Source organism: Crinia signifera, chromosome 12 (genome assembly GCF_055691185.1).
Source record: "Crinia signifera chromosome 12, ASM5569118v1, whole genome shotgun sequence".
Lineage (NCBI taxonomy): Eukaryota > Metazoa > Chordata > Amphibia > Anura > Myobatrachidae > Crinia > Crinia signifera.
Genome location: NC_139228.1, coordinates 4,912,695 through 4,933,176, shown reverse-complemented (window position 1 = coordinate 4,933,176; position 20,482 = coordinate 4,912,695).

Below are 20,482 nucleotides of genomic sequence, written 5' to 3'. Positions count from 1 at the left end.
TGAGGGCAGTCATACAGTAAGAGGGAAGCACAGGAGCAGAGCATTGTGTACCTATGGAATGGGTCATGTTGGAGGATATGCTGCAGCCACCTGTGCTGACTCCTGTCCCAGCCATACCTAGTGCAGCACAGGTGAGGGCAGTCATACAGTAAGAGGGAAGCACAGGAGCAGAGCACTGTGTACCTATGGAATGGGTCATGTTGGAGGGTATGCTGCAGCCACCTGTGCTGACTCCTGTCCCAGCCATACCTAGTGCAGCACAGGTGAGGGCAGTCATACAGTAAGAGGGAAGACCAGGAGCAGAGCATTGTGTACCTATGGAATGGGTCATGTTGGAGGGTATACTGCAGCCACCTGTGCTGACTCCTGTCCCAGCCATACCTAGTGCAGCACAGGTGAGGGCAGTCATACTGTAAGAGGGTAGCACAGGAGCAGAGTATTGTGCACCTATGGAATGGGTCATGTTGGAGGGTATGCTGCAGCCACCTGTACTGACTCCTGTCCCAGCCATACCTAGTGCAGCACAGGTGAGGGCAGTCATACAGTAAGAGGGAAGCACAGGAGCAGAGCATTGTGCACCTATGGTATAGGTCATGTTGGAGGGTATGCTGCAGCCACCTGTGCTGACCCCTGTCCCAGCCATACCTAGTGCAGCACAGGTGAGAGCAGTCATACTGTAAGAGGGAAGTGCAGGAGCAGAGCATTGTGTACCTATGGAATGGGTCATGTTGGAGGGTATGCTGCAGTCACCTGTACTGACTCCTGTCCCAGCCATACCTAGTGCAGCACAGATGAGGGCAGTCATACAGTAAGAGGTAAGCACAGGAGCAGAGCATTGTGTACCTATGGAATGGGTCATGTTGGAGGGTATGCTGCAGCCACCTGTGCTGACTCCTGTCCAAGCCATACCTAGTGCAGCACAGGTGAGAGCAGTCATACAGTAAGAGGAAGTCCAGGAGCAGAGCGATGTGCACCTATGGAATGGGTCATGTTGGAGGGTATGCTGCAGCCACCTGTGCTGACACCTGTCCCAGCCATACCTAGTGCAGCACAGGTGAGGGCAGTCATACAGTAAGAGGAAGCCCAGGAGCAGAGCATTGTGCACCTATGGAATGGGTCATGTTGGAAGGTATGCTGCAGTCACCTGTACTGACTCCTGTTCCAGCCATACCTAGTGCAGCACAGGTGAGGGCAGTCATACAGTAAGAGGGAAGCACAGGAGCAGAGCATTGTGCACCTATGGAATGGGTCATGTTGGAGGGTATGCTGCAGCCACCTGTGCTGACTCCTGTCCCAGCCATACCTAGTGCAGCACAGGTGAGGGCAGTCATACAGTAAGAGGGAAGACCAGGAGCAGAGCATTGTGTAGCTATGGAATGGGTCATGTTGGAGGGTATGCTGCAGCCACCTGTGCTGACTCCTGTCCCAGCCATACCTAGTGCAGCACAGGTGAGGGCAGTCATACAGTACGAGGAAGCCCAGGAGCAGAGCATTGTGTACCTATGGAATGGGTCATGTTGGAGGGTATGCTGCAGCCACCTGTGCTGACACCTGTCCCAGCCATACCTAGTGCAGCACAGGTGAGGGCAGTCATACAGTAAGAGGGAAGACCAGGAGCAGAGCATTGTGCACCTATGGAATGGGTCATGTTGGAGGGTATGCTGCAGCCACCTGTGCTGACACCTGTCCCAGCCATACCTAGTGCAGCACAGGTGAGGGCAGTCATACAGTAAGAGGGAAGACCAGGAGCAGAGCATTGTGCACCTATGGAATGGGTCATGTTGGAGGGTATACTGCAGCCACCTGTGCTGACTCCTGTCCCAGCCATACCTAGTGCAGCACAGGTGAGAGCAATCATACAGTAAGAGGGAAGCATCGGAGCAGAGCACTGTGTACCTATGGAATGGGTCATGTTGGAGGATATGCTGCAGCCACCTGTGCTGACTCCTGTCCCAGCCATACCTAGTGCAGCACAGGTGAGGGCAGTCATACAGTAAGAGGGAAGACCAGGAGCAGAGCATTGTGCACCTATGGAATGGGTCATGTTGGAGGGTATGCTGCAGCCACCTGTGCTGACTCCTGTCCCAGCCATACCATGCAGCACAGGTGATGACAATAAATCATACGGGTTCAGAATGTATGGAGCAGTACACAGAGTGGGGAACTGTCCCCCACATACTGCCAAACACTACTGATATAATATATTATATTCTACCTCCATGTCTGTCTGTTGTTACCCAGTTTGTTTTATCACTGTTTACTATTGTAAAGCGCAACGGAATCTGCTGCGCTATATAAGAAACTGCAAATAAATAAATAATTATATCACAGGTTCTCACCTTGGGCCTTCAGGACCCCACACGGTGCATGTTTTCCAGGTCTCCTCACACAGAATCACAAGTGAAATATTTAGCTCCACCTGTGGATCTTTAAAAATGTGTCAGTGAGTTATGAGTACACCTGTACACCTGTCGGGTGACCTGGAAAACGTGAACTGTGTGGGGTCCTGAGGACTGAGTTTAAGAACCATTATACTACTGATATATTATAGTATAAGATACATCATACAACTGATATACTGTACCAGCGGTCAGGGATCTCGGTCCTCACGCAGTGCATGTTTTGCAGGTCTACTCACAGAATCACAAGTGAAATAATTAACTCCACCTGCGGGCCTTATAAAATGTGTCTGTGAGTAATTAGTACACCTGTGCACCTGCTGGGTTACCAGCAAAACATGCACTGTGTGGGGTAATGAGGACCGAGTTCCCTGACCACTGGCATATACTATACTATGTCATCCATTCCAGGCACAGGCTGCAGTGATTGAGGGTAATTAGGAGGGGTCAGGTGAGATTGCCCCAGGTGGAGGTAATTGCAGCAGGTATATATGATGGGTGTGGCACTGCAGGGTTTGTACTGGGGCTGGGATGGAGTTGTGGTGCTGTGGAGGGTGGTAATGGGGTTTGGGCGCAGCACAGAACACACCAGCAGCGGGACACTCATCTGTCTGTGGGTCCTTTCTCTGCTAGCCCACCATCCCCTATGGGCCCCATCAGTGTACAATGTGGAGAAGACACAATGGTGGTCACAGTGCAGAAGGACCTCTATGGTAATGGGAGGCTAGTGAAGGCCTCTGACCTGACCCTTGGACCCCAGCAGTGGAAACCCTATTCAGAGAGCGTGGCTGCTGTGGTCTTCCAGAACAGTCTGCAGGTCTGTGGCACTGCTGTCCAGGTGAGGACTAGGGGTGATGGAGTGTCCTGGTCTTTGGGCCTACAGTATGTATGGGAAGGGCCTGTGGGGTAACCTGTGCTATGTAGCTGCGGTAAGCTATAGCCATGCTCCTTCCACTGTAGCTACTGCTGTTATCTGATAGGCTGCAGCTTATACATGTAATGTGGCAATGCAGGTGTACCTCATACTGGTGCCACCTCCATACCTCCCCAAATGGCCCCTTCCTGCAGGGACAACATGCACTCTACAGGTGGTTTCTTACCAAAAAGATGAACTAGGCGCTGATATGAGATGTTTTTGAAGTACACAATCTAGCTGCTGCTTGGGTGAGGTCTATAGTATACTTCTGGTACAAATGGCAAGAAAAAACACATAGAAACTTACGTCTATATAATAAAGCAGCGCTGTTCCTTTAAATAAGTTTAAGCATATAGGGATTGTCTGAAAAAGATTTTACATTTATTAAAAAGTACACAGTTTAAACACAACAATTTTAAAACAAGTGTGAGCAGCCTCGTATGGATGGTGTTGGCAGTTTAGTCCTCTTAGGGTATATTGTTCAATAGAGCCACTGCTGAGAGCAATAAATGTCATACCCCTTTCACACTGCACTTTTAAAACGGTATATTGCCATTTTTTTTCCAATTTAAAACGTTTAAGGCTGCAATGTGAAAGTGCCAGAGTTGATTTACCGGTTAAAGTTAACCGGTATTTCAACACGGTTAAAAAGCTCTATTTCAATGGCTTTAAACATGTCCCTTGGGGGTAGGGTTACCACCCGTCCGGGATTACTCCGGACAGTCCGGTAATTGACACCGGCGTCCGGAAGGGTGGCTGTCCCGGACTATACATAGTCCTGGAATTGATCTTTAAACCCCCCCCCCCCCCGTTCGCCCGGCTGCTACGCCGGCACCGCCGATTACATTACTGTGGTGCGGGCAGCCATCAGAGACAGTGTGTGAGTGGCTGTGCCGCTGCCCACCTGAGTCAGACACCACATGAGGAAGCAGGGTCACACACATCGGAAGGGTCCCGAGCCGTCCACTTCAGCAGTTATTTATCTTGAGTCTCGCTTGGAGGAGGAGGGAGGCGGGACACAGTTGTGTGTGTCACTGTGTGTGACGTGGTGTTTGACACATGCCCGCCTGACAGCAGTGACACCACATGAGACAGAGTGCGGCTGCCTGACACGACGGACGCGCCGGCGGTGAGCGCTGTGGCATGATGATGATTGCTTTCGCAGCCACTGCAGTATATTATTCAGCAGTACCAGTACTGTAAGTTCCGCAGTGTGGTGGGTGGGCAGCGGGCTGTGTGTGGGCACAGGATCAGTATATATATATTGTATATTATTCAGTTCAGTATACTACTGTAAGTTGAGTTTACTTATTTCCCTCTCGTTGTGTTTCTGTGTTGTGAGGGCAGGGGGCCACACTGTCACCACAGTCCAGGCAGGCAGTCCCCTGTCCCCGTCTGCGCCGCACCCAAGTCACCTGGGCGATGTTGAGTTGTGCCTGCCGCAACCACCCAGCCAGGCCTGCTCCAGCCAACCTCCCAGCCAGGCCCAGCCAGCACTTAGTACAGCCACAGGAGCTACTCTCTCTCTAGATTTACAACTGTGGCCAGATTTACAACTGTGGCTGGCCTGGGCCTGGCCCAATACAATAGTATGTTGTTGTTGTATGATGATGACGATCACTATTTTTCAAGCAAGCTTTTGAAAGCAAATAATAATGTAGTCACCAGTGTGTCAGTGAAGATTTTGGAATAATGTGTAATGGGCATTATGGAATGTGGTATACTATGTAATGGGTGTGTGATGTGTAATCAGCATTATGGTGTCCGTGTTGTCCCTATCTTAGAATAAAATTGAGTCCTGGCATAACAAGTAATGGGCATCACGTTGTGTGGCATAACGTGTAATAGGCATTATGGCAGGTGGTATACTATGGCATTTTGTACACTATGTAATGGGTGTGTGACGTGTAACCGGCATTGTGTTGAAAATTTTGGGCGCGCGCCTTCGGCGCGCACTGTCTGTATTGTTCCTCCTTCCCAAAAGCTTTTTCAATCCTGGCATATCGTGTAATGGGCATTGCGGTGTATGTCGTAACATGTAACTGGCATTATGGTATGCAAAATCAAGAATGAAATTGAAGCAAATGTTAAAAAAAATCAACATAAGGCGGGTCAAAGGGCGGAGCTGGGGGCGGGGCAGTGGGTGTGTCAAGGGGCGGGCCACTGTCCGGGAATCTCTCAACAAAAAGGTGGTAACCCTACTTGGGGGTTAAACGGTTTGAAGGGTATTAAATGACTTTTAAAACGGTTTTCACCTGCAATGTGAATGGTCTCAAGGCTCAGACCCGTTTTAAATTCCCATTTAAGAATACTGTGTCATTACCCATTTCTGGAATGTGTAAGCAGTATTAGAGTCTCACCATTTATTAGAGGGATTCTTCCAGGTAGGATCCAGTGTCCTCACTATGAATGCGGCTGTGCTTTGGTGGTAAAGTACCGCTGGAGGAAGTTCTCAGACCTTGTGGGGCTTCCCAATCAATTTGGTGGTGAAAAGTGTGGTTTTGCTTGGTATCTGGTCGACCAAAAGGCTTTTGGTATCAGCAATATCGTTTTGGTAGAAATCCAGTCAGCCAGGGCTCTTATTTCATCAACAGAGGATGAGATGATGCCAAGTAACAGTGCGAGGTCTGTTTAGGTAGCCGCCGACATGTTTCGCTGAACTCTGTCAGCTTTTGTGACCTTTTGTCCTGGTCCAAAGGTGACCTTGAAAAATGTTTTAAAATTGTTGTGTTTAAACTGTGTACTTTTTTAATAAATGTAAAATCTTTTTCAGACAATCCCTATATGTTTAAACTTATTTAAAGGAGACTTCTGGTTCCGGCGGCTGCATGGAAGGCTGCTGAGACACAGCTCCGCTAGACAGCCGTCCAAAACACCTTTTACACGGCTTTAAGCCTCCCCAGACACAGCTCACTGAGACCCGCTGTGCCGCTGACAACCCCCGCCGTATGGAAAAGTACCTCTCGGCGATGCCGGGATCAAGAAGCCGCTCACAGAGGGAGAAAACTAAAGGACACAGAGAATCCAAAATGGCGCCCAGACCCTCCGCCAGCGTGTCTCTCCCTGCATCTCCGTCACACAGCCAATATCACTCGGAGGACGATCAGACCGCAGATGACTCTCAGGTACCTGAACCCCTATCCCTCGCTACCCCTCTGCTGCTAGCTGACACAGACAGACCCGATGAGGCCACCCCTATTACATACGGGAACCTGGCAGCAGCGATGAGACTGGCAATTGGCCCTCTCCTTAAGGAGCAGACCAAAGATATAGCCCAGCTCCAGAGCAGGGTCCTAACAACGGAACACAGGGTGGGGGAAACCTTTGTTCAGGTTACTGAATTATCCAGAGTCACTACTGATCACACTAAAATCATCAATCAGTTACAGAACAAGATCCAGGATCTGGAGAACAGATCCAGGAGAAATAACCTGCGGCTAGTGGGGTTGCCAGAGTCCATAAAAGGGCAAGAATTATATGATTTTGTGAGAATCAAGCTACCCACACTATTACAATGCCAAGATAGATGCAATGATCTTGTGATAGAGCGCGTGCACAGACTTGGCTCACAGAAACCACAAGATGGCGCCAGACCACGCCCCATCATTTTCAAAACCTTGAATTACCTTCACAAGGAACTGTTATGGGTTGCATCACGCAAAGTTAGAAATATTACCTGGGAATCCCATAAAATCCTGCTATTCCAGGACTATTCCGCGGAACTGTCCAAAGCACGCAAAGATTTCTCTCCGATATGCTCAACGCTAATACAGGATGGCAGAAAGTTTGCGCTGTTGTACCAGGCTCCTCCTTTAAGGACTTCCTCAACCCAGATGATGCCAAGGCATATTTACAGGAGCAGGCGGGCAACCCGAGATCCCCCCCCCCCCCCCCCCCCCACCACATGTCATACTGTGATTAACCCGGCAGCACCTATCAGCCACTCATGTCCCTATAATATGCACAACATCGGCTAATTTGGATTATATGTATGCACTGGCCTTAAGGGCACCTATGCCCACAGGCATTTTTTTCATCTTTGCATTTTTTCCTTTTTACCTTTGTCGAGTTGTGTGTTACCAATACCAGTTGAGGGCCAAGAGATCCACATAGCCTATTGGTTCCAGATGTTGATCACTGTGGTAAACATAAAACAGATTTTGCCCTGACAGCAGACACACGTGATTGGCAGTCAAAGTGGCTAGGCCACCAGCGAAGACCACCAATGTTTATAAGGGCTCACAGGTTCTTGGACAATGTTCTGTTGCATGTTGCACCGGTTTATAAACACGTATCTTGCATCATTAGCAGCAGGATGTGATAGTTACTAAGAGATAGTTACTATAGAACGTTACTATAGAAAGTTTGATTGCAATTTCAGTGAATTGTTGTTTGTTTCAAAATATCATGGACGGTTGGTACTAGGAGCCAACCCTCTCCAAGCGAATGTCTGGGATATTTATATCCTAGCATGCAGATGATTTCCTACGGAAGTCAAGTTAAACAGTTTTTTTTTTCTTGTTTGTATTTGTCTTTATGTGTTTCCCTCCCACCCTCTCTCCCTCTGACTTTCCTAACCCCCTCCCTCTCTCTCTCCCCTGCTGCTGAATATAAGAACGGGGTTTCGAACCGCCCCCCCCCCCCCTCTCCCCTCTCCTGATTGTCTGCACGGGCTTTAGAGTATGGACCTTTCCCCTGCTGCTGGACGAATGATACCACGGGCAGCAGAGCAGAGCCCAAACCCCCGTCTCCCCTGCTGAATGAATGACACCACAGGCAGCAGAGCAGAGCCCGGACCCCCCTCCTCCTTTCCCCTGCTCGTGTAAAAGTAAATAAACTTTAGCTTGTGAGAAGTGTCAGACAGTGGTGTCTGTTATGTTATCTAGTACTAGGAGATGGGGCTATGGGAAAGGTGAATAGTTTCTGAGATGCTGAATGATCACCATAGAACATATTGTAGTGTACAGTATATGTGTCAGTGACTGTGCATTAGATATTCACAGATCTCTGCTGCTAGTGGTTATGCTGTCTGTTCTAATACTGGAGGTGCAGTCTTCAGTTGCACACAGGGCCGTATTTCAGTGCCATAGTGCCCCTAGGCACCACATTTTTTTGCCGCCCCCCCCCCCCCCCAAACGAGACGGAGACCTTCAGCAGCGCAGTGCAGTGCTGCAGTTCACGGGTTGATCCCTGGCAGCACAAAGATGGGGGCGGGGCCTGATCCCCCCCCCATCTAGCTGCCACAGTCACCACCGTGCTGGGACGCCTGCTCCTAAGTCCCTATCTGGCCGCCAACGGGTCCCCACTCCTGCCTCAGCAAAGGTCAGGCACAGAGGAACCCAGGCTGCAAACGGGTGGGGAAGGGGGAAGCTTCACTCTATCCCCAGCGCCGGAAGCACTATGCTGGCTGCTTTTCCCCGGCGCCGGGTGCTCAGCAGCACCACTCGTTCTCCGGTGCCGAAAGTGTAATGACAGGGATGCCTCTTTCCGGCGCTGGTGAGCACTTGATCCCCAGCACACAACTTCCCAGAAACTGAAGGCAGAGCTAGGGGAGGGGGGCAGCACTTGCCGCGCGGTGCAAGTCATTTTAAAAAAGTGACAAATCACGCCACTACTTGCCGCCCCTAGCAGGTGCCGCCCATAGGCCCGTGCCTCACGGGCCTAGTGGGAAATCCGGCCCTGGTTACACACCTTTGTTTCATATAAGACAACCCTAAAAGGACATATAGAACATTTCATGGAGCAGATGATACCAGCGTACAGACGGTACAGGATGTTGCTCTATGCTCTTTTTGTACGAGTGACGACACCCCCCGAACTACATATAAATATACCGCCATTCTCCTTTCCTCAGAACAGTAATACCTGCAAGGTATAGCACTGTTCAGGCCACTCCCTAGGGCCACCCCATCAGATAAATCTCATGGCACATCCAATTTGCGTCAGATAAATCACGTGATTAATCACATGTGATAAATCACATGTGATTTATCTGACACAAATTTGATGTAAAAAAATGGCACATCTAGTGTCAAATTGTATGTAGGCCTCCTGGAAAGCTGCCAGGGAAATTCAAGGGAAATCAGATGCAATTTTACAGGTCAGATAAATCTCATAGTGTATGGGGGCCTTAAAACTGAACGCTTTGGGGTGGAAGTTGGTTGCGGCCGCGCCATACACCTCAAAAGCTAATGGTATAGCCATATTAGTCAGATCTAACCTACCTATTCATGTAAATAATGTTACTGCAGACCCTGAGGGTCGCTTTGTCTTATGCCATATGTCTTATGAAACTCAGTCATTTGTTGTTATGTCAGTTTATGCTCCTAATGCATATAGCAAACCATTTTTTCTGAAAATAGTGTCTCTACTCACACCTCACACACACTTCCCGATTATCCTGGGGGGTGACTTTAATCTAGTTTCATCGGTCATCCTGGATAGGCAAATTACCCCCACACGCCCCCCCAAATTCGGAATATCTGCCTTGGCAGACCAACTCCAACTATTAGATATTTGGAGAACACTTCACCCCATAGAGAAGGAGTTTACGTGTCTCCCGGCAGCTACAGGGCAACTATCAAGAATAGACTATATTCTGGCCTCCTCCTCCCTACTCCCAAAAATAGAAGACTCTTCTATTGAACCTATCTCTCTCTCAGACCACGCAGTGGTCTGGATTAAATTAAAGCTAACTAAAGAAAGGCCTTCAATACGATGCTGGAGGTGCCCCTCCTCTCTAACATCATCTCCCAAAATGAAAGAGGCGGTGCGCTCTGCATGGGATGAGTACCACCTACATAACAAAAATATTTTAGATACCAACCCAGTATTCTACTGGGAGGCCTCCAAACCAACCATACGTGGAGAAATTATTTCTTTCTCTGCATTCCAGAAACGAGAAACGACCCGAGAATATATTGCAGCACAACAGCAGCTCACCAACACGTTTCAAACTTTTAAAACTAACCCCAATTCTCTAACCCGAACTCAATACAACAACTCAGCTAAGACAAACTATGAAAAAATCATAGCCAAAATGGAGGCATGGTACTCCTTCAACAAAGACTTTAAATTCCACAGATTTGGTAACAAATCTGGAAAACTTTTATCCAACCTTCTGCAAGGCCAACGTACCCCCGCCACTATCCACCCCTTAAAACATCACGATAACACCCTAACCACATCCGACAAAGAAATAGCCCAAGTCCTACATAAATTCTACAGTGACCTATATTCAAAACCTAACTCTGACACGGACAGGGAAGCGATCTTCTGGGACAACCTACCTCTTCCTCAACTCCCCCAACAGTTCGGTTCAGCACTAACTTGTGAAATCACACTCCAAGAGGTAGTAGATGCCATAGCGGCACTGAAACCTAACAAGGCCCCTGGCCCTGACGGGTTTACAGCGGCATACTACAGTCTATTGTCCCATAGGATCGCACCTAGCCTAGTGTTGGTCTTCAATGCCTTACTTAAATCCCCTAAAATCCCACTAAGCTTTAATTCGGCAAACATCCCCTAAAATCCCACTAAGCTTTAATTCGGCAAACATCCGAGTACTACCTAAGCCGGGAAGAGATCTCTCAGACCCTGCCTCATATAGGCCAATATCATTATTAAATCTTGACTACAAGATGCTGACCAAGATCTTAGCAGAAAGACTAAAACCACTTGTCCCGTTGCTAGTACATAAAGATCAAACCGGATTTGTGTCAGGAAGACAACCAGTCACAAATATTCGCCGAGTACTCTCGGTGGTGTGTGACTTCCGATGCGCCATGTCGAACACAACTAAAGCTATACTTGCCCTAGATGCAGAGAAAGCGTTCGACATGGTGCATTGGGACCACTTATTCCACACTTTGCGCTGCTTCGGTTTTCCCCCAGTCTTTGTAGACTGGCTCAGTGTTATATACTCTGGATCCTCTTCCAGACTACTGTGTAATGGAGACATATCTGAGCCTTTCCCTATCCTGAGAGGCACCAGACAGGGATGCCCCATGTCACCCCTCCTCTTTGCTTTGGCTTTGGAACCCTTGGCAGTAGCCTTGAGAACCTCGCCGTTATATCAGGGGGTTTCTATACGTGGAGTGGACATGCGGGTATCCCTGTTTGCTGACGATATGTTACTGTTCATCTCCCACCCCGAGCACTCAATACCCACCGCATTTGAAATTATAGATCAGTTTGGCAGCTTCTCGGGATATAAAATAAATGTAAATAAATCAGAATTGTTAATGCTACATGGAAGCCCCCCATCTTTCCCCCCATCTACCAATTTGACCTCCATCCAAATTAAGAACACTCATATAAAATACCTTGGAGTACAGATCCCTAAGAACCCTGACTCTCTTCACTCCCTCAATTACTCTCCAGCTGTAACCAAGATTAAGACCGCAACTGAGCTATGGCAAGACCTCCCACTGTCCCTATTGGGCAGAGTGGAAGTAGTAAAGACCATACTTATGCCGAAACTAACCTATCTTATGCAACTACTACCGATTAAACTAAAATCTTCTGATATAAAAATTCTAATGCAGATTTGCTAAAAATTTATATGGAAATCAGGCAAACCACGCATTGCCATGGCTAAGTTGCAGATGCCTAGAGCAGAGGGAGGATTGGGTTTCCCGAATATACTTCTGTACTCCAGGGCATTATTATCCAGATATGCTATGGATTGGCTACTGGTATCTAGTAACTATACAGTTTATGAGTTAGATTGCGCTTCCTTTTACCCATATTCACCCGCCGCTCTTCTCCACACCCCTAGGAAACAACTCCCGAAACAAATATATACTCATTTGCTTTTTAAAGACACATATGAAGCTTGGTGGTCGGTATGCAATGCCCTCAACCATAATCCACACAACTCAAAGTGGCTTACCATATGGGGCAACCCACTATTCACCCCGGGGATTACGAATTCGATGTTCCGCCAGCTCTTCCAAAAAGGACTCAGTAAGTTGCTGACTGGTAAACACATCCAAACTAAATTTGGACTCCCCGCCCAAAGTCTATTCTCTATAGCCCAACTACTACACTATGCTAACACACTACAACCTATCCAGGATGACCATGAGACGGGAGATAGGCTCTCCCCAGTGAATTCCAAAACCGCAAATATAAAACTAAAATGATTTATTCCGAATTACTCCTACCCACAGCTCATAAACAAAAAGCACTGGCACAATCTTGTTGGAAGACAGACATTCCTTTATTGAACGATGCAGACCTGTTATTTAAACACTATCATAAGACATTACGCATATTACAATCTTCGGTTTTACAAGAAACACACATGAGATATGTGTTTAGAGCCTATATGTCCCAAGCCCAGAGGAGACATTTTGTTCCTGAGGAGTCCGGGCGATGCTTGAAGTGTGGCCTCTTCCCGGCCACCTTCTTCCACAATGTCTGGTCCTGTGGGCACATTAAAAATTTTTGGCATAAAATTGTGAATTATATTAATACTACCTTTGACATCCATGTTTCTATCCATCCCCTTCCTTTATTATTAGCAAACTTTGATGTATGGCACCTGAAGGGGGCACAAACACAGCTGATACCCTTCCTGACCCTGTTGGTAACGAGTGCTAGGAAACTGATAATGAGATGCTGGACAGTCAAAAGAACACCTACAGTGACAGAGCTGATCCAATTTCTCACACGCTTTATGTCATATGATGAATACAATACTGTGATACAACCCGATGCCTCTGATAACTATAGCAGAAGATGGAGCCTATTTGAAGCCACTCTACCTACAGCCTAAGCCGAACGTGAAGCTCCGCTGCAGAGAGTATCAGGCAAAGTGTAGATACTCATTATTAACCTAAATCAAACCCCCTCTCGACCCCCCCCCCCCCCCCCCCCCTTGCCTCTCCACCTAGTTAAACATCTGTTGTTTAGTTATGAAAATAAGTATCACTATGATGGTTGAAGTTATTTTGGGGTAGATACATTATGTTAAAAATAAGGTACCCTCACCATGACTGATTGTGAGTATACTTAATCGAGAATCTAAGACCTAGTAGAACGGGACCATATTTTTGATCATTTCCAGCCGGACCGCTGGTCGACCGGCGGACAAGGCCATTAGCCCACATAATCCAACCTATGTATATGCCTAAACTACCTCGACAAAATTATGACTAATGTAACCCAAATGTATGTAATGCTTATCTGTATATTAACATTTTTTGATCTCTGAAAACCCTAATAAACATATTTTCAAAACTTATTTAAAGGAACAGCGCTGCTTTATTATGTAGACATAAGTTTCTATGCACTCTACAGGGACTTCCTCTATTGCTGTGTAGAATGAATGGGTAAGAAAGGTGTCACCGTAGGTCATGGGTCCTCAAACTGCGGCCCTCCAGATGTTGTGAAACTACAAATCCCAGCATGCCTTGCCACAGTTTTGCTATAAGGGAGTGTTAAAACTGTGGCAAGGCATGCTGGGATTTGTAGTTTCACAACATCTGGAGGGCCGCAGTTTGAGGACCCATGCCGTAGGGGATGGCTATCATACATGAAGAGGGAGGCCCAGCAGCAGAGCATTGTGTTGGGAGGTATGCACCAAGCAGTGACTAGCAGTGTCTGCCCCTTATGTTCTAGTGCAGTGGTGGCCAACCTGTGGCTCTTGAGCCTCATGCGGCTCTTCCCCTTGTAAAGTGCGACTCCTGCTGCCTGCCGCCCACCGTCTGTCCCAGTCCCCCCCCCCCCCCCCCCCCCCCCCTGCTGCCGGTTCCCTGAATCCCTTCTCCTTCTGAGGGGAGGAGAGCGCGCATCTCTCCTACCCCTTACTATCATTAGTGTTAGGCTTGGGGAGTCAGCTAGGCAGATGGAAGGATCCCATGGGTGCAATCCTTCATGCTTTACGGTGTAATTGATGTCTGCAGTGCTCCGCAGTGCCATGTCATTCTGGCACTTGTAGTGCCACAGTCATGATTGAGCCAGGCAAAGCGCTAGAGTGGAGCTATGCGACTGAATGTAGACGGGAGGCTGTGAGACGTTGGGGAGGCTGGATTTATCCGGGAATAGGGTCCACGGCATCCGCATTCACCACAGTTCAACACTTTGAATGCTGCACCCCTAAGTGTACCCATAGCTGTGTACATGTAGACACCACAAATTTCTACCCTGACATCCCTTTTTCTGTATATATTAGATGCGCCCGATACCTACAGATGTCCAGTGTTCCCCCGACTGTCCCTTGTAATTTAGTAGCATAATGAAGCGGTACCGCTCACCTCTATGCTAGCACTGATACCCGCATTATCACCCCTTCATTAGGGTTAGCACCTGGCATCCTCCTTCACCCCTGTTGCACCCTAAAGTTGCCCTCTAAACTAAAATCAAACATTTTCAGTATTTTATTTTCAAACCAATTTACAGTACTTGTTCAAGTCGTAACGGCTAATTTTAAACCAGCCCACTTTTTAAACCAGCCCACTTTTTGAAATGAAGCCTTTTCATTGGGTTAGTCTTTCGAAGTTAGAGGCCCACTTTTTGAAATGAAGCCTTTTCATTGGGTTAGTCTTTCGAAGTTAGAGAAAAAAACCTAACGCCCATTTCAAACACTATAAATACCTACATTCAATGTCCCGGATTCATATTTGAAATTTTGGATCAAGTATTCTGTGGTACAGCTACAGCTATTTTTTTCTAAGATGGCAGATGAATCGAGACCAGCAGCAGCAATATCACCAGCACCAGCGCCCGAATTTACATTTGTTCCGTCCCGGAGAGGAATGTTACTCAACGTAAACGGCTATCTACTTGCCAAGAATAAGCAGAAGGGAGACGTCGTCTATTGGCACTGCACAGAAAGAACAACAGGCCCTTGTTCAGCCTACGCCAAAACCACGATTGTGGCCGAAGTTCACCAACTGAATAGGTACGGTGAGCATACTCATGCTCCCAGACCGGAGAAGACCATTGTGGCCGTTGCTAAGGCAGCTATAAAGCAACGTGCCAGGGATACCACCGAGGAACCATCACAAATTATCCAAAATGTAACAGCGGATATGCCCTCTACAAGTGCTATGTGTTTGCCCAACTGGGAATCCCTTCGTCAATTAGTAAAAAGGGTAAGGAGGGAAGATTGCCCTGCCGAACCCACCATCCTGGAGGACATTAATGTTCCTCATAATTTGGAATACATCGAGGATACCAAATTTTTGTTAAGGGACAGTTCAGTTGGTAAGGAAAGGGTACTTTTATTTGGTACAGAAGAGAACTTGAGGAAGCTCCATGAAGCACAGTATTAGGTAATGAACGGAACTTTCAAGACTTGCCAGATCTATTCCATACATGCTATGGTTGGCACACATGAAACATCAAAGCGCTTTTTACCACTTGTTTATGGACTGTTAAGCAGCAAGAATGAGGAATGCTATTTACGATTTTTTGAAGAACTTCAAGACATTGGAAGTCAGTTGAGAATGCCATTTGCCCCAATGTATATAATAACGGATTTTGAACTTTCAGCAATCAGAGCTTCAAAGTCTGTTTTTCCAAGCAGCACACACAAGTGTTGCCTGTTACATCTTTCCCAAAACATTTGGAGAAAGATTCAAGCCCATGGACTTGCAGTTGATTATGCAAAGGATTATGCACTTGCATTGAAATTAAAGAGCCTACAAGCACTTGCTTTTCTACCGGAGGATGACATTCCAGCTGCGTTTGAAGTTTTGAAAGGGGAAATGCCTGCAATTGCTTCCCCCGTGTTAACTTATTTTGAGGAGACATATGTATTGGGACGTCTAAGAGATCACACAAGAAGCCTTACCCGGTCAGCACCTCTTTTTCCACCAGAAATATGGTCCATCTATAACTCAATGTTAGCTGGAATACCCCGAACCTGTAATGGAATATCTTGGCGCCATTGGACATCACTTTGCATTCCCTTAAACACATTGGTTTTCCAATTTTTTTTCTACAAGTTTATATGTTTGGATAATTATTTTTAAAGTTAATCTTCAAGTTCTTAAGTTCAAGTTCTAATTGTAAAGTTCTGTTGTTAAAAAGGAAGCCAAGCCATTACAGTGAATTCAAATTTATGGTAAGTAAACGTTCCCCCCCCCAAAGAAAAAAAATCTGCATTAACCTTTACTATTGTAAAATCCCCAAGTATTCTACCAAATTCTACTATGATGGTATTGATCCAAACTTAAATATTTGATTTGCAATTGGGTCAGTATGATGTATTTAAATACCACTAAGATTATGTTATCTTAAAAGGTTATCTATTTACCCTTAAATGTATATATTTGTTTAATTTGGGAAACGGTATTTAAATTAGTTAGCATCTGTTTGTAGTTTTTATGTTCTCTACCATCTAGATTTTCCAAATTCTATCATCTCAGTCAGTGGGTTACCGTACAACTGTTAGACCACACTTGGGTAGGACAGTCATTAGGTCAACATGGGAAAAGGTCGACATGGTTTTTTTTAAAGCCAAATGTCGACATGGACACAGTTGGAGTTGCACCGCAGCCCCTGCAATCGCTCGCTATGCTTCGGACACGGTGCATCGTTACACTCGGCACACTTTGATTCTCCCGCCACGCCCTAGTGGATGGTAGGGCATGAAATACCGCCTGTAGGCACAAAAAACAATATGTCGACCTAATGACTGGCGGCCTAAAACCATGTCCACCTTTAACCCGGTAATTTTATCACTGGTTTTAAAAATTAACATTAATTCCCTTATTCAGATCTGATTTGAGTGTTTTGGAAATGCCATCTAAATTTTGGATTAAAAATAATGCAGTCAGCATTTACCCTGCACAGAAACAAAACACCAATATAAATCTATACATGTTACATATGCCCCAACGGCAATGCACATGCTTTTACCCATTTTTGGAAAAATATTGTACTTTGATCAGATCTGAATAAGGCCCTAAATGTGCTCACATTGATATTGCGCATATATATATATATATATATATATATATTTAGTGTGTTTTTTTTAAATACAACAAAGAAAAAAAATTATAGGATGTAAATCAAACTTACCCAATGTGCCATCCCTTGATAGCCCTATGCCAGCCTCCTCATGGTCTTCTCTTCCCAGGCTGGACCCTTGCACGCTTCTGTGCCGACGTCTTCTCCTGTTCCGTCTGGATTTGTCGTGATGGACGTGAAGCAAAAGGTAAGTTCATATCTACTCCTGCCAGGTTCTCTTCTACCTCTGACCCTCTATACTTGCCAAGCCCCCTTTCCTACAAAAAGTGTACCCTCTTTGCTTGTGTGTTGATGCAAGAAACTTACCTGATTCTTTCTTGCCCTGCGAAGAAAGCATGAGGCAACTTACATGTCACGTGTCTCACGTGTCTCACGTGTCTCACGTGTCTCACGTGTCTCACGTGTGAGACATGTCATTTTTTGGCATCATGTATTTCATATACTTTATTTCTTCTGTAATGTATGAGCTGCAAAACAAAAGAGAAAGTAAATTACACAAAAATATTGCATAGGCCTGCTTAACTTGTGCATTAATACTTGATGGTTCTTGTCCCAAATTTCTACACGCATATATAAATGGTACGTCAGCTGACCAATCTTTCAGGCAGTGTTCTTCTTTGTGATAGTCCCTTACAGATGGGTGGTTTACTCAGGTTTATTCGCAAGACTGCGACTTCGCAGCCTTGCGAGTCCACCAAATCCCGCCCGGCGAAAGCGCCCCCCACCCCCCTTAAACTGAGTCTTTGTCCGATCAGCTGCGAATTTATGTTTTGCATAGACATCAACTCGCATGGCTCGGGTAATGATAGATGTCAGCTACCCGCCCCCTACACCCGCATCACTGCCTCATTACCATGAGAACGCCCAGCGTTCTCATGGGAACGCCCATGCCCCCGCCCATCTCCGCCCCCCCCCCCCCCCCCCCAAGGGTGCGTGCACGCATTATACGCCTGCACATGCGCAGATACCCGCAGACGACCATCATTGGTACTGCGTGTGAATGCACGCAGTACCATATTGATCTGAATAAGGCCCATTATCCTGTCTGGCACTAGACACACACCACTGTATTTTAATTTTATCACTGGTTTTAAAAATTAACATTAATTCCCTTATTCAGATCTGATTTGAGTGTTTTGGAAATGCCATCTAAATTTTGGATTAAAAATAATGCAGTCAGCATTTACCCTGCACAGAAGCAAAACACCAATATAAATCTATACATGTTACATATGCCCCAACGGCAATGCACATGCTTTTACCCATTTTTGGAAAAATATTGTACTTTGATCAGATCTGAATAAGGCCCTAAATGTGCTCACATTGATATTGCGCTATATATATATATATATATATATATATATATATATATATATATATATATATATATATATATATATATATATATATATATATATATTATATAATTAGTGTGTTTTTTTTAAATACAACAAAGAAAAAAAATTATAGGATGTAAATCAAACTTACCCAATGTGTCATCCCTTGATAGCCCTATGCCAGCCTCCTCATGGTCTTCTCTTCCCAGGCTGGACCCTTGCACGCTTCTGTGCCGACGTCTTCTCCTGTTCCGTCTGGATGGTCTTGGCTTGAAGGATGCAACCCCCCCAACAAAATATAAGTTATTTATGGGCACTATAGTCTCTTGTTTAAAAATTTGTCCCTGTTACCATCTCCTTTTACCTTTTCCCTAACTCCCCCCTTGCCTACAAAAAGTGTACTGTGAAGTTATCAGACTCACTGTAAGACTGTAATTATTATATTTTATTAGGTGTAGTGATTAATGTACTTTTTAGTCTGTCAGTACTCTCTTGTTCTCCATATGTCTATATTCCCCATAGCTGCGTGTATTTCCAGATCAGATCGCTCTTGCCCAAATATGGTCTGACAGGAAATACCCAGGAAAGAATTCACCAAAAGGTTATGTCCAATTACCATATGTTATGTCCACAGGGGGTGATCCAATTCCCCTGCTATCAACAGGAAGGTTGTCCACAGGGGGTGACCACCACACAACGTAATCAGCTGGGTATTGTATCTTGTGTTGACACTTCTCTGCATATCTCTGGCCACTTCCAGACTTTCTGGAACCAGACCCAGCAGGGGGGCAGCAGCAGATGGCCAGCTGGATATTACCTGGGGGGGATGTGTCTGACGCTTGGGTCCACCAATCCGAACCAAGTACCGGCCCCCTGGCAGTTTAAGCCCCGTGGGAAATTGGAAGTTTTTAAAATGACTTGTACACCTGCCAGCTCAGAATGTTAGTCGCAATCCGGGCTAAGAGGTCATACTCTGCCACTGGACCTTGTGAGCGCATCGTCTGCCTGGGGGGGCATCCTACGTAAGCTCTGGTGTGGAGCGTCCGGTGCTGTGTGGATTCGCACAGGTTTCTGCTGTCACTGCTGTGTGGAATAAGTGATAGTTTCGTTATTTGGACTGTGATGCTACAAGGACTTTGCTACCCGGATGTTTTTATGCTACCATTTGAATCTTTTTCCTGTCTTCATCTACTTTTGTGTGCTGCGATAAAAATAAACCATATTTTGGTTTCATCTGCTCGGTGTCTGAGTGATTAAGGAACCCCGTATCCTCACATGTACCCTCTTTGCTTTTGTGTTGATGCAAGAAACTTACCCGATTCAGCTCCCTTGGTAGCCCTATGCCAGCCTCCTCATTGTCTTCTCTTCCCAGGCTGGACCCTTGCACGCTTCTGTGCCTTCTGGATTTGTCGTGATGGACGTGAAGCAAAAGGAAAAAAAAACAAAAGGTAAGTTCATATCTACTCCTGCCAGGTTCTCTTCTACCTCTGACCCTCTATACTTGCCAAGCCCCCTTTCCTACAAAAAGTGTACCCTCTTTGCTTGTGTGTTGATGCAAGAAACTTACCTGATTCAGCTCCCTTGATAGCCCTATGCCAGCCTCCTCATTGTCTTCTCTTCCCAGGCTGGACCCTTGCACGCTTCTGTGCCGACGTCTTCTCCTGTTCCTTCTGGATTTGTCTCGCAGGACGGTGTCTCGCAGGACGGTGTCTCGCAGGACGGTGTCTCGCAGGACGGTGTCTCGCAGGACGGTGTCTCGCAGGACGGTGTCTCGCAGGACGGTGTCTCGCAGGACGGTGTCTCGCAGGACGGTGTCTCGCAGGACGGTGTCTCGCAGGACGGTGTCT